The sequence below is a fragment of the Onychomys torridus genome, chromosome 1, assembly GCF_903995425.1.
Source record: "Onychomys torridus chromosome 1, mOncTor1.1, whole genome shotgun sequence".
NCBI classification, from domain to species: domain Eukaryota; kingdom Metazoa; phylum Chordata; class Mammalia; order Rodentia; family Cricetidae; genus Onychomys; species Onychomys torridus.
In genome coordinates, this window is record NC_050443.1 from 91,306,240 (window position 1) to 91,331,266 (window position 25,027).

Sequence of the window (25,027 nt, forward strand, 5' to 3'; positions counted from 1 at the left end):
GAATAATCTTTTTGACTTTGCCCCTTCCGTCCAGTCAGGCAGGGTGGTCTAGGCTGTAAACCAAGCACTTGGGAAGAGAATCACTACAAGGTTGAAGCCAGCCTGGTCTATGTAGCAAGTTCCAGGCCAGTCAGGTCTACACTGCTACCTACACCTTATCTAGAAACTACAGTAGCAAGAAAATGGCTCTCCAGGTGAAGGTTGGGGTGTATTGGAAAAGGTTATCAAGCAAGTAGGGTATTGAAGTTTGAATAGGAGTTCAACAGAAAATAAAGCCATGAATAATTAACAGGAAATGCTGTCAATCAAAACAGCATCATTCTTTGTGTACGCACATTAACTTCCTTTGATTTCTGTCAATATGTTGATATATTAAAGTTAGTGTGTCTCTTTCTTCTTCTTGTTTCCTCTCTTTATGCTTTCCCCTTCTTCCATTGCATCCTAAAAAACAAAATATAAAACACAGAATTTCCTAAAGAATTTTCTCTTTTCCTTTCTCTCCCCTCTTCCCACTGTGCCCCTGCTCCCGCTCCCCATTTTTTAACAAGGTCATCTAGCTAGCCTCAGACTTGCTGTGGAACCGGGGCTAGCCCTGAGCCCTAGTACCCCTTGAGTAGTTTCTTTATGCTGTGGTAAGCCCTCAGAGGTCCTGTTCATCCGGGGATTTCTCCTGCACGTCCCTATAGCTGTCTCTCTCCATCCTTTTTCTTGCTTACTGTGACTTTGCTTAGCAATGAAGAAACCGCCAGCGCCCCCCCCCCCCCCCCATGTTTGTTGTATGTAAGCCAGACTCACCTGGCCTTTAGTCTCCAGAGCACCAGGCAGCTTTGGGAAACAGGCTGTGCCTTGCTCCCTATGTTTGAGGAAACTGAGGGTTAGAAAGGTTAGTGTAGTGGGCCATGCACAAGCAGCTGAAGGCCAGGCCCCTGTTATTTGCCCCAGCTCCCTACCCCCAGCCCCCTTGCACCAGAACATTCGTGCACTGTGTTGGATTTGGGCTGCTGTTCTTCAGCCTCCTTGGTGCGGGCTGCTGCTCTGCTGTCTTCCTGTTCATGAGCCCGGAGTCATCTAGAAGTGTTTGTTCACTTCACAATCATACATGACCACATGTTTCCTTTCCTACTCATGTTTTTCTAAGGTAGCTGTGGGCAGGGGCTGTAAACTATTGACAGTGGTGCCCTTCAGCAAGTATGGGAGAGAATGCAGGGGCCAGCCTGGAAGTGGAGGGTCAATTCCACTTTCCTTCTGCTGGGAGCTGCTCAGGAACTCCGAACAATCACCATCCTTCTCAGACCCATGCCTGGCTTTAGCTCCTAAACCCTGACTGCTGCAGGGCCCTGGGCCATAGATGAGGCTCTGGTGGGCAGTAGAAGCTATATTGGTGTTGCTATCCTACTCTCTGGTCACGAATCCTGGACTTCCCAGCAAATCATCTGGCTTCTTTGGTCCCCACATGTTGAGAAGGTCCAAGATCTGCTTCCTAGCATCACTCCCAGAATGAAATGGTCTAACCTGGACTCACAGCACACTGATTTTTGGACTCACTGGGTGTTCCAGTTTGGGTTATCAATGTTGTGATGAACCACTGTTGATTACCAAAAGCAACTTGGGGAGGAAAGGGTTTATTTGGCTTATGCTTTCAAATCACTATTCATCATTGAAGGAAATCAGGATAGGAACTCAAACATGGCAGGAACCTAGAGGCAAGAGCTGATGCGGAGGCCGTGGAAAAGTACTGCTTCCTGGCTTGCTCCTCAGGGCTTGCTCGGCCTGCAGTCTTGTAATACCCAGGACCACCAGCTCAGGGGTGCTCCCACCCACGCTGATCTGGGCCTTCTCCCATCAATCACTAATTAAGAAAATGCCCTATGGGCTTGCTTACAGCGTGACCCCATGGAGGAGTTCTCTCAATGGAGGCCCCTCCTCTCTGATGACTCCAGCTTGTGTCAAGTTGACACACAACTAGCCAGCACAGTGGGTTTCTGCAGCTGGAACCTACGTACCTTCACCAGGCACCAAGTTCATTACACATCACCACCCCCTGAGAAGCCCAGTGCTTAGATTTCTTGAAGCTCTTTGTTGCTAGAAAGTCCTCAAGGGAAGAAAGCATTCCACCCCATTGAGCATTATTAGTGCTTCCGTCCCAGCGCCTGGTTTTGCAGCCTTTTCCAGTGCAGACGGCAGCTGGGCTTCGAGTCACGGCTGCCTGTGGTTTCTTCTACGCCTCTCTGCAGCGAGGACTCCATTCATCTAAATGTCCTCTGTGCTCAGGCTTTGGGTCAGGGGATGGGACCCAGAGGAAGAGGCTTGCCACCACAGTCTTGCAGAGGCCTGAGGGTGACAGGTGACTTTAGAGCAAGTCCAAAAACATGAGTGCCAGTGTGCCAACTACATCCCAAGCAGAGGGGTCTCTGGACAGACACACAGGGTACATGTCTGGGTCTAGAATTGGCAGTGGAGCATCCAAGTTGCTGTGCTGTGGTAAACACACAGTCCACATATAGACACACTTCACCCTTGAGTCTTGGTGCCAGCCTGGACCTTGCTCCTGGGCCCTTATCTCACACACCCACACTGAGCCATGTTATCCAATGCCCTGGCCATCCCAGACCAGTGTAGCTAAGCAGAAGTCCCAATTGGTTCTTTTAAAGATAAGACTGACCCCCCACCCCGCCTTGCTCTTCGCCACCCCTCCCCATCTTCTCTGGAATCTTCCTAGCCCCCAATATAGGAGCCACCACTGATGTTTCTTCTCTCCTAGAACACACTGCCTGACAGCGCTTTTTCCTCAGAGCAGGGCTGATAGGCGCCAGCCCTTTCTGCCCTCATCCAGCCCTTCTCTGCCTCTAGTGGGTCACCTCTGGCAGGCACACTGGTCTTGTGGCTGTCAGTGTTCCTCAGCCAGGCAAGGGCAGGCAGGGCCATCATGTCTCTTTCTGTTCCAGACTCTCCGGTGGCTTTCTGGCATGCTTAGAATAGAGCCTGGATGTCTTCCTGCCCCCTTTACCTCCCGCTTCAGCACTCTCTGCTCACCCAACCTTTCGTCAGACTCTGGCTCTTCCTCTGATCCTCTTTCTTGCCTCAGTCTCACTTGCTGTCCTCTCACATTTGTGCCTGGCTCAGTGTTGTGTGACAAAGCTCTTGCTAGGGAGATGCAACCCACATGTCTCTTCACCCCAGATAGGGAACCCATGACAGACCAAAGTACAGATACCATCAGAGTCCAACTTGGTGAACCAGTGAGAGTTTTATTGGTGTTATTTCTAGGAGCAGAAATGACTCACACACAGCCGCATCACCAAAGTCCACCCCAGCACAGGTGACAGCTCACCAAGCTGGGGACCTGGAGCACACTGCCAGCCTACATACAGCTCCAACAGGTTGGAGAGAGAATGTCCTTTATAGGTCCCTCAGTCTAAACCTCTTCAGGCAGCGTGGCTGGTTTGTGATTCTTCCATGCAGCTGGTCTGGTCTCATTCTTCTTTGCCTCTTTGCTTGTCTGAGAGTTTTCTTTGCAGCTTGGCTTTGCCTCATCTGAGAGGGACTCTGCTTTTATTGTTTACTCTGGCGGGGAGGGGCCTAATGAATCTGGTCAGTTTCGGGGACTTCCTGATGCTATTTTGAGTTGTTTACCTTCCTGCTTGAAGAGCTTCACTATAGGATAGAATGTTTCAATCTCAGATGATTATACAACACTCAGCCTTCTCCATTCTGGTTTCCATTCAAGTAATTTATCACCTGTAAATAAAAAACGTTGTTCCCTTTACTCAGCCCTCTGACCATTGTCCCATCCTTCTGTTTTGTGCTATTTCTGTTAGCAGTCATCACTACTTTGTCTTCTTGTGTACTGTGTGTTGAATTTCTCTAGAATAGAAACCCACAAGGAGGGCCTTTTTTATTGTCCTCGCCCCTCTGGGGCCTGTGATGAACCTGGTATGCCTGCATGTGTTTTCAGACCTGGTGCCCTTCTGTCCCGCAGACATCTTTCAGGAGGTGAGTGATGTTGGTCAACACTTTTATTTTAGAAAGCCAGCTGGTGGCAATGCGGGGGCTGCTCTGTGGGAGGGATGTGGCAGGAAGTCTTCAAAGGCTGTTAGAATGGCCCAGGAAATCGATGCTGAGCCTATGTTGAGGGTACAGATGGCGGGACACAGAGATCCTCTGAGGACCTGTGAGTGTATTGGGATAGTATGGCACAGAAGGGATGAGCTGGTGTGGAGAGAGGCAGGTAACTAACTCTCTCTGCTGTTATGTATGGCTATTGGCTCTCCAAGCATCACTCTGAGGAGCCCCTGCAGAACACTGGGTAACACTGTATGGAGCGCTCCAAGGAGCACCCTGGGAAGAACCTTTACAGACTTGAACTGTTTTTTTTCTTTTAAGAACCCAGTCTTCTCCAATTCTGGTGAAAATCTCTTTATCTCTGAGTAAGCACATTCTTATGCATCCCACCAAGGTGTCTCTGGGTCTCCAACTGAGACTCTTTACCACACTCTCTCCACATCCCTCCACCCTCTTGCAGTACTGGGGATTGAATTCCCACAGTCTAGGCTAGCACTCTACTACTGAGCCACACGCCAGCTCAGAGTGAGACAGGCTGGCCAGTAACTCACTCAATATTCTAGGCAGGTCTTGAACTTGGACTACTCCTCTGTAAGCCTGTTGAGTAGCTGGAGTGACAGGCCTGCACCTCTCAGCCTGGTTGCATCCCAGTTTCTTAGGCTTTGCTCCAGAGTCTCCATTTGTGATTCTGAGCCCCATAAAGTGAAATGCCACTGTCATAAATAGAGGTCATCTCTCACCTCTGCCATGTCTGCTTTGGGTCTCCATGGCATAGAGACAACATGGGCAGCTACATCTTAGTGCTTCCTGGGTGCAAAGCATAGAGCAAAACAGATCATGTGCCTTTTGCTTGCCCTTACCTTCCTTGAGAGTGTAGACTCAGAGCCAGACAGGTTCAGAGTGACCCCAGCTGACTGTAGTCCTTGGAATGCTGCTCAAGTCTCTTCAACTTCTTTTCCTAAATCTGCAAAATGGACATAATACAGAGAGGGTCCATAGAGGCACTGTGAAAATTAAAGGAAATAACATGTTCCCAGGTGTGGTGATTTCATGCCTCTAATTCCAGTGCTTGGCAGGTGGAGGCAGGAAGATCAGGAGCTGAGGGTCATCTTTGGCTGTACAGTGAGTCTGAGGCCCGCCTAGGCTACACATGGTACTGCCTCACTCCCTCCACCAAAAACGAAACAGAAAGAACAGAAAGAACATATACTTGCTGCTTACTGTGAGTTAAATACCGTGCTGTCAGTCACTGATAGCACATTGCAGAGATGGTTGTTCTTATCATCACCATCAGTATCCTGGGGCTGCACAGCTAAAACGCAGGGAGCTCCCTGCCTTCTTTTTTCCCTACCCCACACTGTTGCTCCCAAGCTCATCTTGTCTGAGACCTTCTGGTCCCCATGTTGGCATTCCTGTTCTTTTTTGGGTGTGCCATTTGTCTCTGTCATAGCACTTGGCTCAAGCTAAGTCTGGGTAGCATCTCCATTCTGTATCGCCAACAACTTCTTTTCAGCCATTGATTGAGCAGCCCTCCATGGTTGGGTTGTCCTTGCAGGATCTTGCACAGTTTCCCGTGGTAGTCATTGGCAACCCATGTGCTGTGAAAAGCAGGGCTCTTCTTATGTGGTCGTTTATGTTAGTGGAAAAAAGTACTATACAAGCGACAGCAGAAAGGATGGTGCTCCTTATCCTTGCAGGGTGTGTGTGTGTGTGTGTGTGTGTGTGTGTGTGTGTGTGTGTGTGTAGGATTATCTTGTGAATCTGGTAGTGTTTATAAACCCAAGTCCCAATAGAAAAAAAAGCGTATGAGAAAAATACAAGCCTGGCTCTTTCATGAGACATTGTCCTCGAGCCTGCCAGTTCCAGCTGCACCTCATGCCCAGGGTCAGGCTGTGTGCTCATCTGTCTTGATGCTTTTGCTCCTTGGCAACTGTGGAGGGCTTAGCGCTTCTGAAGGATGCTTGTGTCTAAGAGCCACAGGACACCCTGGTCGCGTTTGGAAATACCTGTCTGATGACATTTGCTACTTGCATTTATTTCTCATAATTGGGAAATAGATTCACACACTAGAGCTAGCCTGGCCCTTTGGATGAGATGCACCTGCTGATTTGCACATGAATTCAAGCCAGAGCCTGCAGTTAGCAGACAGACTGGAGTGTGCGTGGGGGTGCTCGGCCCAAAATATCAGATGGATTGGAGTGTTGTGGTATATAGATTATAATGGGGGATAAACTTAGCTTCAGCAGAGATTAATGTTCTCAATTCATGTCGATGCGAGTCTCCACTTGTCAACTTAGAGATCTGGGGGATTTCAGTTTTAAAAACTATGCTCCCTGTCTCCCTCTTATTCTTCAAGTTTTTCGTTCTTGGTTTGGGAAAAGGCAATTCCAAGGACCTTACCACTGCCAGGCACAGACTTGCTTGCAGGCCTCTTCTTGGAACGTTTCCAGAGAACCGGGGAATAGCCTGCTGTTGCTAACAGCGACGACGATGACAACTATGATGACTGTCACTGCCACTGAGAGAAAGCCCAGCGTTCTCCATCCTGCGCTGGCTCTGCTTGTCAGCGCTCTATGAAGGTGGGGATGGGACTAGGGTTGCTGGAGCTCTGCCTGCCGTATATTAATTAGGTGGCTGAGGGAAAGTTCTTTCTGATGAGTGGCTTACCCTTCAAAAGTTGTTACTCTTTGCTAGATTCTGAAAGCAGTGGGTGCTCACTGCAAAACCAAGCTTGGAATGTTGCATGCCTGGCTTTGAAATCCAGCTCCATCACTTACTAATATGCCCCCCTGGGCTGATGGGCACCCTCCCTGAGCCTTGCTTTACCCCGCTGTGCAGAAAACCCAGACATTCCTTAGCATTGCCATGGGGGCTCTTCTGTTCCAGACCCTTGCAGAAGTCTGACACATGCTTATTTCCCCTGGGGGTATGCACAGAGGAATCACTGAGGGCCAGAGATGTTACTGTGAGTCTGCAAAGGGAACAGAGCAAGGCAGAGAGAGCGCCTCTGAGCTAATGCTCAGGCTCTAAGCAGAGCAAAGACTAGTATGTAGATGTTATCAGGCAATGAAGAGTAGAAGCCTGTACCCTGAGGCAGCAGTGGCAAGGACTCCTGGAGATTGGAGGCTTCTCTGAGGCGGTTCGTGCTTTGTGATCCCTGCTTCCCAGCATTCCTGCCTGGCTGCTTTAAAAAGCCCGTCCCTCTAACCATATAGGTCTCAGCTATGAGTTTTGGGGGCTTTTCCACATGCACATCTCTTTTCTTCTGGGAGATGTCAGTTCACTCAGAGTGGATGCTTCTGGGGTAGGAACTGGGTCCCAGGGCTTCTCATTGGCCTCAAGCAATGCCCTTTGGGTCCACACCTAGGTGAGCCCACAGAGAGCAGAGAGCCTCATGTTGGGAGGCAGATTGCTTCTATTCTAGCCTGAGCTCATTTTGCCTTACACTGCTTGGAGCATCCTTGTTTCTAAGGAGCTGGAAGTAACCACAGTGACACATGGCGCTCAGCAGACTGCTTCTCAAAGTGCAGTCCCTTAAGGGCTGTGCAGGCCTGTAAGTGCCAGGAGGCATGGCTGTTTGAACCACTTATCAGTAAGCCCAGCACAGCATGCCACCCATGCTGCCCTCTAGGACTTGTTGGAGGACCATTTACGCCTCTGCACTGGGCAGTGGTGCCCCCTGCTGTCCAGGAAGCAGCTATGCAGCAGGGCCGGCAGTCTCTGACTCACCTGTCATGTTGACAGCTGACCTACTTTTGTTTGACCTTGATTTGTTGAACACAATTAGAAAAGCCACTGGGACTGCGCTTCAGCTGCCTGATTTTAAAAGTCTCCAGGTGACAGCCCTCCATCCTAAACAGACACCCAGTCCAGGCTGATGGATGGTTGGGTGCGTAGTGAGTTTTGCAGTAACCTTAGAATTATAATTCTATCGTAAGGAAAAGGCTTAATTCAGGAACACGGAGCGGTTATTTGGGACTGACTGTGAGGCCAGAGCAGCAGGCCTGGATTCCTCGCTACAGGGCAGCTTAATCAGGAAATGGCCTAGATGGCTGCCTTTCAAGTAGGTCCTTGCAGTAGCTTGGCAACAGGCACAGGGTCATAATTGGAAGAATTTGGCTCTGAGTGTCTGTGGGTGTTTACAGTGCACTATAGGGCAGGGCTTCTCTTATTTATAGAATATTTAGAGCAACAAGCAGCAGAAGGCTGAAAAGCCACTAAATCGCAATTTATTTTTAACAAATTCCATCTTTCCCTTCATCCCAGAAGGAAGACTGAGTTATTAAAAAAAAAAAAAAACAGTAAAAAAAAATATATCACTGCAAAGCATGCCGAATCTAATTATGGGGTTGCCAGCATCAGCCTGCAGCCACACTTGGAGGGCTTTGTAAATCAGCCGACCATTCAGTCTGTGAACTTACATGACTCCAGCTCTTCATTTAGATGGCGAGCGGAAAGTATTGGCAAGTGAGGGCTGATCAGAAAAAGTTCTGCTCTAAATTAGGAGATAGAAGGTATAAATATAGAGTAGTGTACTTATACATTCTCAGAGGGAGATAAAATCATTCTTCATTGTCCGTTATACTTAGCTGCACGCACACATATCCCGATATTCTAACTACCCATTTCAGGAATTTGGCTCACTGCAGTGCCAGATCTGTGCCACTCAGAGGAGCCACTAGTGTTGTGTTGTCTTCTGAGCCCAGCCCTGGATGAGAGCCTGTGTCTGTCTGTGGTCTTGTGGTGTTTAGAGCTGGAAGGCTCTTCAGAGACCCTGAGGTTCAGCCACACCATACTGAAGTGGGATGCTGCCCAGAGACTCAAAGTAAGTCTCAGCAGAAGGGGTACATGGGGACGCTCCAGGCCTTCTAAGTTCCCAACAGTGCCCTACTATGTGACACTCAGGACTAGTGATTAAACAGTTGAGTTTTGCATGTCCTAGGGTCACAGTCTTAAAACACACAGACACTAAGATAGTTGGATAGTCACAAGGAGTTAAGGCGAGTCAGTTACAGATACACACAGATTAGTCGATGTGCTAGAGACGGTAAGAGTGGGCATTCTGGTAAAGGTGAATTCAGACGCTCCTTGACACCCCCACCCCCACCCCCAGAGAAGCTTCATGGACACTGTAAAGTTTTCTCATGGGAACAGGTGCTGCACATTTGCTGAGCATGGGGAGGAAACAGGCATGGTACAGCAAGTGGGTAGCACAGTGGAGACTGAGGAGGTGCCTGAGGGACTGCTGAGGGATTTCTTAGGGATGTGGAAGAGAACAAAGGGGTAGTGCCCGGGCCAGGGGCAGGCACCCCTGGGCCCACTAGAATGCCCTTTTGTTAGACAGCTTGTGGGTAGCGTGAGGGCTGTGTTCCTAGGCCTGCCACCCCACCCCAGGCAGAAGGATAGAGAATTGGTTCTGGTCACCAATCTCAGTGGTCTGGGCTGGTGTGTGAAGTGAAACCTGTGTCCCTTTCTTACCCTGGGCCAGAGTGGGCCCTGAGGCTGAGAGCGGCAGAGGACCTCAGGAAGTCTTTCCATGGAAGGTGACTGTTGGAGTCACCGATGGACACTGCTGGAGGCTGTGGCTTAGAGGAGGTGAGTAGGCCACACAGGAGGAGGTAAGGGCCAGAATTAAGCCCACAGCTCATCAGGGAGAAAGGACCGGTGGGGGGGGGGGGAGCACCTCTTGGTGCGTGGTGGGGCTTGTAACCAAAATTGTGGAATTTGGTTACAGTCGAATGGAGTAAAGGACAGAGACGTGCTGGGGCTTGAACTGCCCCTGCCAGGGGTTGGGAGGGCAGCTGTGGGCAGATGAGCTGTGGGCAGATCTCGCAGCCTAGCTTGGGATTACTGGGTACATTCTCACTCGGTGGGATTGTCGCCAGCCTAGCCAGAGGTTCACCTACTGTCACCAGGTGTTGCCAGGTTGCAAACTGAGTGCCCAGGTGTTGCCAGGTTGCAAACTGAGTGCCCAGGTCTTGCCACAGTCGTCTCCATGCCTTCTTTTTCTCTTTCTGCCTGATACTCACAGCCACTTCCAGGTTCTCAGAGTTGAGACTATGTGAATGACCAGAAACAAGTACACAGGAAAGACTTGGAAAATAGCCCATGAGCTATAGTTCAGGAAATAGATTTTTTTCTTGAATTGTATTGTTTCAATACAAATAACATTTGTTGGCAAATAGTTCCTAGTTCTAAATTTATTTTTAGTTTTATAGTTTATAAAGGCAACAATGCTCCCTGGGTGCCCTGTGTTGGAGGCCCCTCCCCCCCTTGCTGCTGGCCTTTTCTCTGTCTCAGTGACTTTTGCACTGTGCATATGGGCCCAGAAGATCCCCACTGGTAAGCTCCAGGTCAGGATGTGTGTCTGTGGTTATGTCATGAAACAGTGGTGGAAAGCCAGAGGAGAAGGACCCTGAATCCTTCGCAGGGGGGATGCCATAAGCTGAGACAGCCCCCGGCTTCTTGGGCTCATCATAGCATGTGAGGTGAGCTGGCCCACGCTTTTGTACTGGAGCCCCCTTACTATCAGTCTGGCAGTGGTAGCTGATGCTGAATTTAAACCCCCAAAGTAGGAAGACATTGATAGGACGATGTCCTAGCCCAGTCACCACCTGATTGCTGCTCCAGCACCCCAGTGGGTATTTAAGAAATGTGCTTGGTTCTTTGGATCATGGCTGGTCACTGGTGCACCTCCATTAGCACTAACTGATAGCAGAAAGTAAAAGCTCTGAGGACTGTGTATGCCGCTGCCAGTCCGAAGTCCAGCCTTCTCTCCTTAAGCCTACAGCCGCACCCTTGGCTGTCCCTAGTCTGCAGTTTATCAAAGCAGTAGGTGCGTCAGCGCAAGGGTCACCCTAGGTCACTTTCTCTAGTCCAGGCAGGCCTGCCTGTGTGGCACGCGATGAGCCATCTCCTGGCCTCAGGCACCTAACCACCAGACATCCTGCTTCCTCTTCTGGACACCTCGGGCATGTTGAAGTTTCTTCTTTCTTCTGATCTCCAGTCTGTTTCTTGCCAGTGTTTCCTCAGTGACCTACTTTTGCCCCCTGTAACCACACAGAACAAAGCTCTGTAGTCACAGCATGGCTGTACTTCAGAAGTGGGAAGTCATGGCTCCTGGATTCATTCTCCTTCTATTCTTTGAAGATTTGTCTTAAATGATGTGCATATATGTATATCTCTTCGTGGGCATGTGCATGTGAGTACAGATGCCAGCAGAGGACAGAAGAGGGTTCTAGAGCCTCAGGAGCTTGGGGTATAGGTAGGTAACTTAGTCATCCAATGAGGATTTTGGGAACCAAACTTAGGTCCTCTGTAAAACAGTAGTATATACTTTTAACTATTGAGCCATCTCTCTGATCCCTTTGAAACTTAAAAAAGAGATGTGTTCTATTTTTAATATGTGTGTATGTGTATACCTGGGTATGGGTGCAGACCTTCAGCCGTTCTTCAGATAACCTGCAGTCAATCTATTACTACCAAGGGGGTGGTAGCTGAGTGTGTGCTTGCCTTGCGTGGGCAATGTTCTAAGCGGCTTCCTCAGATTCTCAGTGCACACTGTCATGAGCCTCATTTTACTAGTGAAGAACCAAAGGTGCACAAGATTGGAGCTTGTCCAGGGCCACGTAAGTAAGTGGCAGAGTGGAGCTGGGCCCAGTCAGTCACTCTGGAACCTGTGCCCTGAGTGCTGGTACTCCAGTAACCCACAATCTTCGGTCTGTAGTGCTAAAAATAGGTCCGTGATTAGGCTTGGGCTGGCCTTGCTTAAACTTATTTTGCAAGAAGTCATTTGAGAGGAGTCTGAATTGAACCCTTTTCCATGAAACCTCTTCAGAGTTTGTTTTGATAGAATGGACTGCAAGGGCAGAGGCCTTTGCTCTGTCAGCAGCAAATGGGGTCATGGTGGCTCAGCCGGGTCTCACAAGACTCCTGAAGTGATGAGATTGGGTCAAGGTGACAAATATGAACTATGTCAGATGTACAACGAGCCTCTTGTTAAAGTGCTTACTCATAGCTTTGGTGCCTGACAGCCGACAGCAGAGAGAGGTGTCATGGAAACAGTGTTCTGTTCCACGGAGCAACCTGGCCATGGCCAGGCAGGTGGATTTGGTGGCCATCAAGCTGTAAGTTCTGTAACCTGGGATGCAGGTGCTGAATGTACATTTCCTGCAGTGGGTGGTCCACTCACCCCAGGCTCTGCTGGAGGGTAGATAAAGTGGATCTGTAACTTCGCCGGGAGCTTCGTTCCCTGTGCTCTGAATCAGAGACTGAGAGGCCAGGATCCAGCCGTCTTTCTCTTGTTGAGCTGCTTTCTGTATGTTCCAGTCAGATTTGTAGACATCAGCCTTAGGACCCGAGACCTGGAGGGGAAGCATACTGAAGGGCTGGGTGAGGTCTGCCTTGCTGTCTCTACAGTGGGTCTCAGGGCAGGGGAGTACTTCCTGAAATGCCGTGTCTTTACCTGAAATGGTGGGGTGGAAAGGGTGTTAGCCTGCAGCAGAGAGTTGACTGGGTATAATGGAGAATGACTGGGTACCACACAATGCCTAGTGGTTATGAGTGTAAATATTAGCTTGGTGATTTCCTTCTTCCTCCACCAGCTCTTCCTCTTCCTCCTCTTCTAGTCCTGTCAACTACTGATTTTTTTCTGTTTGGCTTGGGTAAATGGGTTGAATCACGAAGCTCTGAGTGAGTGGGCACATAGTATCCCCCTGTAGGGCATTTTAGAAATGTGTGGGTCATTTGGTTAGGTGTTGTGAGCAGACAGGGCTTCTGTGGAAAGGATAATCAATCCTTCCAGAAAGTGGGATTGTCCATCCACAGGGCTGCTGAATGTGCGGTGGGCGTTCCTGTCTGTGGTAGCCTGAGCCTGGAACCAGACTTCATGTTCCACAGAAGGCAATCATTTTGCACGTTTTTAATTTATACTGAATTTTCTAAGACCTGCACTGCCAAGTGTATGAGTAGCATTGTTTTATGAAATGTTCCAGCACTTCATTATGTTGTACATTAATAATGCCTTGTGTACAGATGTGTTTATATATTAATTTATAAAGTTAACCAATTGTAATTCATTTTCCCCTGTATTACAGACAGGGCATAGTGTTGACTGCAAATATGTTTCTATAGGTTATATTATTGATAGATTTTGTTTTAAGAGCGTGAAAGACATGTGGAGAATATTTGTGCAGATGTTGGGTATAGTTAATCCCAGCACTTGAAAGGCTAAGACAGGCAGTCACAAGTTCAAGGTCAGCCTGGGCTACGTAGTGAGACTCTGCCTTAATAGATAATACACACACACATACACACACACACACACACACACACACACACACACACACACACACCAAATTTTGTATTGCTTCTTTGAAAGTAGGAAAGGAGTTAGCATATTGTGTGCATGTGTGTGCATGTATCCATATTTTACGAATTAGCTGAGGAAGCCATAGGTCAAAGAAATGTTTTCATCTGTGTTGGAAATGTCCTTTTACTAAGGGTATGAAGAATTCAGAATATCTGGCTGTGCCTGTTGTTTGTTGGAGACTACATTCAGATGTCCTCTGACACTTTAGAACCACAAATCTCAGCCTGAAACAGCCCTGGTCATATCTGTCATGTCTCTTTTCACATGCATGTTATGACATCCACGTGGTGGGATTTCCCCCAGAAAGGAAGACCCTCCTGCTCTCCTTTCTTAGGTTTCTTTAGGTTCTGCGTGCATTCCAGCAGAGACTCAGCCCTGTACCGGCTTGAACATGGGACAGTGGGCTCCTGAGGCCCAGCCCATGGTCATAGCTGACCCTTGTGCCCACAGACCCGCAGTCTCTGTGAAGATGAGGGCCCCAGCCACAAAGTGGATGTCGTCAGGAAGCCTGAGCTTCTCAGCACATCTCCTGGTGACTTTCCACAAGGCCTCTGTCTGTTGGAGCTGGTCTTGAGGATTTTCTATCCTTTGTTGTTCTATCTTGCAAGTCCCTCATAGACGCTACATAGCAACGGGGTTGCTGCTAATCCTGGCATGTAATAGTAAGACTCACTGTTCTTCTTAGTCCGGAGATAACATCTGCTTATTAGAGAAAGGTTCAAAGTGGACGGCAAACCCAAAGATGGAACCAATACTCATTATCTCAGCCCCAAAGACAACCCCTGGTAAGATATTATTAAATGTTTCTATATAAGTAATTCATGTCCAACATTCACATGAAAATATGGAAAATCAAGTCTTCATAATAAAACAACGGACTCATCTCGCCATTTGGATCTGTCAGTATTCTGCTGTCATCTCATCTTTTATATGTAGGTATGTAATAAGGTTAGGAATATTGTATATGTAATCTTGAGTCCTTTTAAGACAGCATTTACAGGAGTATTTCCCAAGTTGTTATAGTCTTGAGAATAAGGAGTATTTACCAAGTTGTTATAGTTTTAAGAATAGTTTGAATAGTTGTTATAATATCTCATCTTAAATACCCATAATTTCTTTAAAAAATTTGTGTATGTGTGTGTGGTACCCACAGAGGCCAAAAGAGGGCATCAGAGTTATAAACTGCCTGGCATGAATGTTGGGAACCAAACTCAGGTCCTCTGGAAGAACAGCAGGCACACTCAACTGCTGAGCCAACTCTCCAACCACACAAAGTTTAACTAACCTCTCTTTGTGACTATTTAGATGTTGTTGATTATGAGGCTGTACGAAAATCCCTATACATCCATGGACATGTGTCTACTAAGTGAACATGTGCCATGTGATATCTTTAGATGGAAAAGCTAATTTACACAAGAAATTACTAGGGCTGGGCTAGGCATGGTGGGTAACACATGCCTTTAATCCTAGCGCTTGGGAAGCAGAGGCAGTCTGATCTCTGTGAGTTTGAGGCCAGCCTGGTACTGAGGAATCGAGAGCTACATAGTGAGATCTTGTCTGAAAAGAAAACAAATTACTTGAGCAAACAGATGACACCCCCACCCCACCCCATTCTTGTTGTTTTTGAGACAAGAGTCCTCTATGTAGTCCTGGCTATCCTGGAGCTCACTATATAAATCATGCTGACCTCGAACTCACAGAGATCCACCTGCCTCTGTTTTCCGGTGCTGGAATTAAAAACATGTGTCACCACATCTAGTTTGGGATAACCCCTTTTAAAGCTTGGACATAAACATAGTGCCAAATTTCTTCCCAAAAGTCCACACCAGTTTACATTCTGACTTAGGGTGTATTGACTTGCTTTTTGAAAAATATTTATTTTTATTTTCTGTGTACTACACACACACATAATGCCTGCCCATGGAGGGTAGAAGAAGGTTTTGGATCCTCTGGAATTGCAGTTATAGACTGCTATGTGGGTGCTGGGGACTGAACCCAGGTCCATTGCAAGAGCAGCAAGTGCTCTTAACTGCTGGGCCATCCCTCCAGCCCTTGACCTGCTTTTTGATATTGTCTTCACTCGATGCCAGCTCTATCTTTAAGAGGTAGCCTTCACTAATAAAAGCAGAGAAAGTGACATCTCGCTCATTTGGCCTGAAGAGGTTGAAGGTGTTTTCCTGTTCTTTGCATTTTAGCCTCTGTAATTTCCTGTTCCAGTCCTTTACTTATTTTCCCATCAAAGTCTTTGCCTTTTTGTAGCTTTGTGGGAGACTCAGGATCTGTTCTCCTTTTCTCTGTCATATTCATAGCCAAGAGCACTCCTTCACCAGGGTCTGTCCGGCTTGGGCTTCAATCCTGGCTGCCCCCTGGTGAGCAGAGGGAGGAGATGAAGCTTCCTCCAGGGCACAGAATAAAAGCCCAGCATTATGACCCTGCACTTAGCAGGTCTCAGAAAATACTCTGAGCTACAACTCAGGCGCAGCCTCAGATCCAGAGTAGTCTGCCTTAACCAACAGTCAGGAAAATGAAACTGAAACTGCAAAAGGGTCCCCGCCCCCCCGCCCCCCCCCCCCCCCCCAGTTTCTCTCGAAGGAAATCTGTTTCAGTTGGGAAGAACTTGTAGGGTCAGGGTTCATTCAGCCCTACCTGTTGGATCTGGGGCCAAGGAGACCGAGAGGGTCTGGGTTATATTAAGTGGTCACACTCACACTGTGCTCCCAGGGCAGGCACGAGGCCAAGGGCACATTGGAAAGTTCCGTGTGGGGGGTGGAAAGGTAATCTAGTTAACCTTTTGTTAACGGCTTCCTTGGAAGTGTCTGCTCCTTCCCTAAAGCCCTAGGTAATTCCTGGGTTTGGCAGCCTGGCTGAGTGGGCAGGGTGGGGTGAGCCTGTCCTGCCCACTTCCACCACTTGGGACAGCTTATCTTTGCTGAGTCACAGAAGCAGCAAAGCCTGTGTGGTCCTGGCTGTGTGGTTGGGCTTGTCTGGACTCCTGCATGGCGTCCCTTCCCTGCTGTGTGATGGCAGCAGGCTGCTTCACCTCACTGATGCAGTGTTGTCTTTTCTGTGATGTTGGTGAACAGTACCTTCCCACATAATCTAAGGACAGACTGAGAGGTCAGGGCTGGTCATGCCTTAGGTACTAGCTTGCTGTTCCTGATGGGAACAGCCCCGGGGAGGCAGGTGTCTTGTCCGTCTCCCTTCCACATAGCACTGTGTGCTCTTGGTAGGACATCCAGGCGTTCCAATCCTGCACGGTGGAGGACAAAGTTTTCTCTTCCTCCAGGCTTCATGTAGGTGTGTTCCTGGCAAATGGAGCCCAGGGTGGATTTTATCCCCAGCATGCCCCTTGGCTGGAGGCTTCTGTACAGGCTGAAGACTGGGTGTTGCCCCATGCCATGTCTAGGCAGTCAGGAAATTATATTCCTCGTTTCTCCAGAATACTTGCAAAACTGACTTCACCATTCCACCGTGTCCCCAGCCTCTGATCCTCTACCCACCCACAGGCTGTCATTAGCACCAGCGTGGAAATGCACATAGGACCAGTCTTTCCTCACACCCACATCACCGCCTCTCCCTCAAACTCACCACCCTGTTATATCTTAACTCCCCCGGCCTCAACACATACACACTTAAACAAAAACAAAACAAAAAAAGTGAAGATGGTCCTTTCTCACTCACTGCAACAGTAAGTGGAGCTGCTGGACCTGGTGGCACATGTCTTTCATCCCAGCATCTGGAAGACTGAGGCAGGAGGATTCTCACAAGTTCAAGCCGGCTTGAACTATACAGTAAATTCCCAGTCAGACTAAGGTATAGAATGAGACCCTGTCAAAACAAAGACAATCCCTGCACCCAAACTTAAGCGGAGCCACGTGCTTCTCCGAGTCAAGCCTGGCTGTCTGCTCTCACACCGATGCTGTCTTGTCACTTGTGTCCCCTGGGCTGCTGTCCTTTGTCTACTACATCCTAACCACCCACTCACTGCCTCCTGTCTGCCTTGTCTCCCCAGGGTGTCTTGCCCTTCTCCCTTATGCCAGCCCCACCCCCAGCACATTTATCACAGCCCAGCCTCCAATATAATTTAATTGCTCACTTCCTTTGCCTGCCATCTTTGCCAGCATGTGTACCAAATGGGGACAAGGGGTGGTGTTCCTGCCCCATACCAGCACTGCTGTGAAGGACAGTTCCCAGCACTTGGTGCTGTCGGCAAATATTTGTTGAGAGTTGAATGACTGATCATGGTCCAGCATGCTAACAGTGTCTTCACTGTTACAGAGTCACCCCAAAGTGAAGTTTGGTGGCCACATGCAGTATGTGGGGAAACTTGCTTCCTCTAGCAAACCTGTCCACAACAGAAGTAACCTGGTTCTCGTGCGTGCTCAGAAGTGTATAGAGTAGGTTACTGGAAGGTTTGCAGGGTGCTGATGGGATGTGAGGGACACTGTACTTCCTGAGCATGGTGTTGCTATGTCACTGTGGGGGTCCAGCCCACCACACAGCAGCAGTTACTCTCCTGGATTCACCTTCCTTCCTGTTGGCCCCTCTTCTTGAGGGGACCATTGCTTTTGCTGCCTCCAGCCCCTCTTCCTGAGCAACTGCAGAGCTCCGTTAACCATCACCCACTGATGCGCTTCTTGATTTTCCTGGTCCCAGCTTGCCTTCAGGGGCTTCTGTCAGTGTTTCAGGCAAACTCAGGGACTGGAGTTTGAAAAATCTGCTTATATTCCTATGAGTGCCCCATGTGTGCAGTACTGCTGTGAAGAGCTGACGCTCTGCTCCAGGTCTCTCTCCAGCCTACTCACACTTGTTCGCACTCATTCCTAACTGGTTTCTTGACATCACTGTCCCTAATCTCTTCCACTTTAAGAGCCCCGTGTCCCCCTGTCTTTCCATCCTCACCAACTCTGAGCTTCTTCCGAAAGTCCCCAGCGCAGCTCTGTTCCTCTGGCAAGTGCCCCAGCCTCTGAGCTCCTGATTACTCAGTCCCAGCTCTTCTGCTGAGGTAGGTGGCCAGACAGGCCCAGTGCTCTTCTTGTGTTAAGCCCAGCCAGCAACAGAGGGGGGAGTCCCCACAGAGGAGGAAACCACATCCCTAGTGACCACCTGCCCTGCCCAGGACACTCAGCCCTCAAGTGACAGAGGTGAGATTTGATGCAGGAGGCCCCACATTGCCCACCATCCTGTCATTCCTGCCCCCCTCACTCAGCATCTTCTGACCCTGTTCCCTTCCCTTCTTACAGTGGTCCAGGTCAGAAGGGTCCACCACTCTTTCTCTTCTCTCACTTGCTGAGGAGTTACAAAGACCACTTACTAGGCCAGCCCTGGATGCGCGTTTGTGTCCCGCTGTCCTAGGAGACCTTCTGTTCTCCAGCCCTCCACAAACCCCTTCTCAGCCTGTCCCTAGAACACCCGTACACATTTTGGGAGAGACTGTTCCGCCGTCCCTCTCGTGTGTCCCTCACAGAACTTCTCTTGTCTACGTCTTAGTACTTGTTAGACCCGTCCGTCCCACCTGCCTGTCAGCAGCCTTTGCTAGACCCGTCCATTCCTACCTGCCTATCAGCAGCCCCCAGCCAGATGCACAGAAGGCCTCGGGCTTGTCTACCTGCTCTCCCTCCTGCAAGCCTCTCTCCTTTGCCACCGAATAACAGCAGTGCATTCTTTTGTTTCCTTAGAACAAGATGCAGATGTTTTCCAGAATTTTCTTCAACCTCAGGCAGTAAGTTTTTTTCGGTGAAGAGTTTTTAGAACCAGACTCCCTTCCCTTATTCTGCAGTGCCTAAATACACAAACCAACAGACAGAAAGCACTAGAAAAAAAGAAGGGGCCAGGTGACAGGTCTTCAGTCAGCAGGCCTCTGATGTGAGTCATCTATCTTCCATGGTACCCTGGGGCTCCTTGCCTGTGCCTCTTTTGAACGCAGAGGCAGGGTGAGGCTGGAGCTGGCTTAGCTGCTTCCCAGGGAGGAGGTGGCAGGGATGGAAGATGTAGCTGACAGAGCCCACGTGGGCGTGTCCTCATGCCAGGCTCTGGGTTGTGGAGACCAAGGCAAGGAACTCCTTTTTAGCTTCATGACATTGTTATTCTCCAGGGAACACAGACCAACTCTGGAGCCCAGGTTGGCAGAAAAGGCTTTGGGGCACAGTCCTTGTTCCACATGCTCAGGGAGTGGGCTGAGTATATGAATACCCAGAGGCAAAGGATAGTGCCCCTCGGAGTGGGAAGCCAGAGACTCCCCAAGTGAAAGTGTGGAACCAGAACTTCAGAGGCTAGGCTATGACAGGGCAGCCACAAGGCTGATAAATAGTACTTCCTGGGAGGGGACTCAGTAGTGGGAGAAGGCAAGTCCCGGGGTGGGAGGGACGAGGACGACTCAGATCCAAGTGGCTTTATAGAGTTTCCTTCAGTGTGTACTGTTAACCCATGGCTGTTAAATAAAACATGGTTTGTGGGTGCATACATTTGGGGAAGTCGAGATTCTCCTGTCCCTGGACCCCACACTCTGGAATGGCATACCTGAAATGTCCAAGAATCCCAGCAGAACAAAAATTAGCCTATTTACCTCGGCATGTACCATCAAAGTCCTGCAGAATCAATGCTCTGTGGCACTGTGGCAGATCTTCCAGTAGGGCTGCTTTGGAGAAGTTTTGAGTCCTTGTATACGCTTTTGTTCCTGGTGTGTGTGTGTACGTAGACCAGACACTGGTATTAGATATCTTCCTTGATTGCTTTTCACCTTAATTTTTGAGACAGAATCTATCAGCCTGGAGCTCACTGGTTGGCTGGCTTGAGTAGTCAGCAAGCTCCCAGGCTTATCTGCCCATCCTCACTCACCCCTCCCCACCCTCACTCACCCTCCCTACCCTCACTCACCCCTCCCCATTCTCACCCCCTCCCCACCCTCACTCACCCTCCCCACCCTCACCCCTCCCCACCCTCACTCACCCTCCCCATCCTCACTCACCCCCTCCCCACCCTCACTCACCCTCCCCACCCTCACTCACCCCCTCCCCATCGCCCCCAGCTAGTGTGTGACTAGTTTATGTGGATGCTGGGGATCCGAACTCAGGTCCTCATGCTTGTCAGGGTGCACTTGCCTGGCTGAGCCATCTCTGCACCCCACATGTGTTTTCTTTTTTTGTACCCATTTCTTTTTTGCATGGCAAACAGGACTGACCTGCGTGTACCACTGTCTCCTCAAACCTCAGTCTCTGCCAAGTTACTCCCTCAGATTTAGTTTCCTCTGTACCGCGGGAGATAGAACACTAGCCTTCGTGATGGCCAATGAGAAAATAATAGCTCACACAAAGGGCTTGTTCCATGGCAGGTGGCATGCTGAGTGATTTATGAAACTCGTTGAAGGGGCGGGTACTGCTGGCATCCTTGCCATGCAGGTCAGGAGGCCATGGCACACAAAGGCCAGGCCCTGTGCCCAGTGTTGTGTGTTGGACCCATGGCTCAAATGCCTGGTGGGATTGGGGTTTGAAGCCTGATTACTGTCTCCTCTCTGAGAATGCACTGTGTACCCTGCTTCTAGATCCCCCAAAGGCCATGGCCTTCTTAGATGATTCATGGGTACTTAAAGGGGAACTGGTGTCCCTAAGAATCCAAGTCATTTGGTGGTCCCTTTTCTCACACTGAGGAAATAATCATCTCTCCGGCTGCTTGTCCACTCAGTTACTTCATTGTGGCATTCTGTCTGCTCCCTTCATCCTGGGCCACTTGAGTTAGGCAGCTGCTTGGCTGTCCGCTGTATTCAAGCTGCTCCCCACACTCTTGCCACTGGAAATCTGTACACCCACAGCCCAGACACGAGTCTTTCCTGAATGTCCTGGGTGGCGGGGACCATAGCTAACTTTGTTTCGACAATGTACTCCTCAGGGAGAAGTGAGGTAAAGGCTCTGAGGACATCTGTTTATTGCTCGCCGTGACTGTGTCTGTGCTGGCCTGGGAGCATGGACTGCAGGAAGTTAGAGAGCAGCCCATCTGTGAGGCCAGCCTTTCCTGTGCCTCCAAGCCCCTACATTCTAGGTTAGCCCTGAGCGCCATCCAAGAGTGGAATTCTGTGCTCTTTCCTCCTTCCATGGCATTAGAGGGCTTTTGGACAAAGGGAGGCTTTGTTTTCATCACACAGAGCCCTGTATTCACAAGTCCAGCCCCCATAGCTCCAAGTGTGATCTCATTTATGTTCAACCTCAGGGTTCCTGAGCACTTTGTGCTTCTAGTGGGACGAGGCATACAAGTGCCACAAGCGGTCTGTCCCCAGGACCTGCACAGCCAGTGCTTTTCAAGGTAAAGTACCCTGTACCCCTTAACATCTACCCATTAAACACCTGTAACACCTGGTCCTAGGCACCACCCCTTTACCTTCAATGAGCTGTCACACCACACACACACACACACACACACACACACACACACCAATAAGCTAATTATTTTCTCCATTCGGCTCATGAGGAATCAAAATGATGGACTGCCACCTGCTGTAACTTTGTTGTAATGGCACCTAAGTGCACCAGCCCCTCCTGGAGTTGTGTTGTGCTGGGCATGCCACCTGTAGCATTGGCTATGCTGTCATACATTTATTTAAACACTCCAATCTTTCCAATTATGCTGAAAGTGTCTTCAATGTAATGACTGTGGGTTTCCATTGTGTCTGCATTGCCCTGGCCTCTGCTAGAGGCGACAGCATGGCTTGTTAAATAACACTGGTAGAAATGTCTGTTACCTTAGGTTCAGGGTGCTGGCTTCACTTGGTGAATGGTTTCTGAATTTAAGTGTTTCAAAGCATGGTTGCTGAATTCCTCTGAGGCTGTCAGAGTATCGAGGGCCAGGGGGGACTGGCAAAGGGGCAAGGGCCCATCAGCCTCTGGTCTCTGTTCAAAGCCACCATCCTCCGGACATATCAGAGCAACTGAGCAAGTATCAAGGCAGACAGGCCTCATACAGTGGAGAATAGGGGTGGGGTCACCTGCTGGCTCTCTAGCTGGGGTGGGAACACACTGTCCCTGGGGAACACATTGTCAGCTCCTTGTAGGTTGTAGGCATGCAGAGGTGACAATGCAGGCCCCTTCTAAGGCTCTCTAGAATGTGTGGAGAAGATTTGCAGACATCTAGCCACTAGACATGGTAGTCTCAGCTGCCGACTCTCGTTCATATTTTCCTACCCTGTTATTAAGCCCCACCACCATCAAAAGTTGCCGGGTGGCTTCACATGTCTCTTAGGAGAGCTCCATCTAGCTGTCACTCTGGGGGTGACATCGAGGGAAAAGAGGAAGCTGGGCTTTCACTGGGGTGGCTTTAAAGAGAGGTCTTTTCCAAAGCTTGTTTCCCCAGAACCACTGGGCATGCTACATCACTCCAGCCTGTTCTCAAAAGACACCCTTCCATGCGTGGGCTTGTCCCGGTGAGCTAGTTTGTAGATGTCCTGGTGTTAGCCACCGAAGGCTGGTTCCAGCTGCCCTGGCTGGCAACAAGCTCAGAGAGAACATGTTTGCTCTGTTGCTGGGGCTTTTCTGAATCCGGGTGTTCTCTGGTGTAGGCTTTCTTCATCCCTTCCCCAGGAGTGCTTGTTTTTGTCAGTGTTGGCTTTTGTTCTTCGAATTTTGCATTGGTGGATGTATTTTTGTTTATGGTTTTTCGAGACAGGGTTTCTCTGTGTAGCATTGTACCTTTCCTGGAACTCACTTGGTAGCCTAGGCTGGCCTCGAACTCACAGGGATCTGCCTGCCTCTGCCTCCTGAGTGCTGGGATTAAAGGAGTGCGCCACCACCACCACCGTCCGGCATGGTGGATGTATTTTAGCAGAAGGATCAGCAGTAAAGCCTGATACCTACTTGGCTTTCAGTCCCCACTTTCTGGCTATACTTATTGAACAAGGCAACTCTGCTTCTCAGTTCTTTTTTTTGAGCTGAGGATCGAACCCAGGGCTTTGTGCTTGCTAGGCAGGTGCTCTACCACTGAGCTAAATCCCCAACCCTACTTCTCAGTTCTTTATTCATTCCTTAGAGAGTCGGGTCATGACCACAGTGAGTTGTTGTAAAGGTCAGTCTTGCCAGGCCCGTGACTCTAAAACCCTGGTATCTATTTCCTTCCGTCACCTTGCACCTTACTGTAAGACATGCAGCAGCAGTAACAGTGGGACCCATCCTAGGGACAGAGGGTCTTCTGAGATGCAGAGATTTCAGTACTCTGATGGAAAGGGACAAACAGATGAGTTGGCCATTCTATTCCTTTGGGCTGCTATCACAGAATAGCACAGGATAGGGCATGCATAATGAAAACAAGCTTGTTTCTGGAGCTCTGGAGGCTGGGAAGTTGACCCTCAAGGTGTCTATAGTGAAGCCTCACCCCCATGATGACCAACTTCAAAAGTCTTTTTTCCTTACAGTGCTATCCACCCAGGATCTTGGCTACAAGAAGGGCCTTCAGCCCAGGATACTTATTGTGTTGAAGGCTGTGTGAAGGTTCTGCTTGTCACCTTTGCTCACATATTTTTTTTTTTTTGGCGGCCGGGATGGGGGGGAGTTGGGGAGGACGGAACGGGAAAGTCACACAGTCAGATCTGGCACCAGGGTCCAGTGTTAAGCATCAGCTGGCTATGGTGGTCCTTTTGTTCTGCCTGGGTAGAAATTGTGCACAGGCCTTTAAGCAAAGCTCTTTAAGCCTTTGGCCTCTCTTGGCCTTTGACCGAAGTAAGCAGTTATGGCTGGCAGCAGGCAGGTAGAGCAGCAGGTGGGCTCCTGCAGGCCTAGACTGCACATGCATTGTAGCTCTGCATCCCTAGGAAGTCAGGACTCCCCAGCCCTTGGTAGCAGCTAGTGTTACAGCTCCCAGGCAGGTTTCAGCACAAGCGTGCACTCCTCAGCCCTTGGTGCTGGCTAGTATCGCAGCTTCTGGGCCCGGCGCGTCTGAGACCCTTGGCTCCAGCGACTTGACAGCTCTGGTCTTTCAGCAACCAGGGCCCACAGTTTCTCTTCTCCAGCCCTTGGCTGCTTTCTTCAGTGTTAGTGCTCCACCTTCTCTCTCCTTATACCATCCCTTCCGTTCCCTGCTGCCTCCTGTTGCCATGGCAGCTGTCCTGATGGGCAGCAGCTTTGGCCACTCTTGCTGCTGCTTCTGTTGCTGTTGACTGCTGAAACTGAGGCCCTGGCTTGTTTGCAGCTGGCAGTGCATGCAGCTGCAACACTGCTTTTGCAGCCCGACCCACTGACTGCACAGCTGTGTGACTCTTACTCATCCGCCGGATAGGTGGCCACTCCCCTGCTGTCTGTTTGGGGTGCCAGCTCCTCACTGTCACCTCCATTCCGTGGCCTTTGCCGTTGCTGCCACTTCACTCTCCTGTCTGCTGTTCATGGTACCAGCTCAGTCTACTAAACGCAGGCCGAAGAAGACCATCAAGAAGAGCCTTGTATTAGGTTTAATGTTCTAACACCAGGAGAGACAGTGGGGGAGCCGGGGGTGGGATGGGTGGTGTCCCCACTAGCTCCCAAGTAAGTCAAACTTATGTGGCTGGAGAAGGGTGTTTGTACCAGTCACAGCAAACTCCACATTCAAGTGAGAGCGTGTGTTGGCATCAGTCACAGTCTGAGC

At 49.6% G+C, this 25,027-nt stretch overlaps 1 protein-coding gene across 9 annotated transcripts in view; it reads left to right on the top strand.

The window, feature by feature from the left end:
- Arntl (aryl hydrocarbon receptor nuclear translocator like) overlaps positions 1-25,027 on the top strand; it is a 102,319-nt gene that overhangs the window by 34,743 nt on the left and 42,549 nt on the right. The window contains exons 3-4 of one of the 9 annotated variants that reach the window (XM_036189607.1): positions 6,419-6,641; positions 9,551-9,657. The exons of 4 other annotated variants lie outside the window; for them this stretch is intronic. The gene's annotated coding sequence lies outside the window, so the exon portion shown is untranslated. Of the gene's footprint in view, positions 1-6,418; positions 6,642-8,794; positions 8,888-9,550; positions 9,658-21,634; positions 21,728-25,027 lie in introns of those variants that run through there. 4 more of the 9 variants (XM_036189615.1, XM_036189641.1, XM_036189623.1 and 1 more) reach the window with 4 other exon arrangements.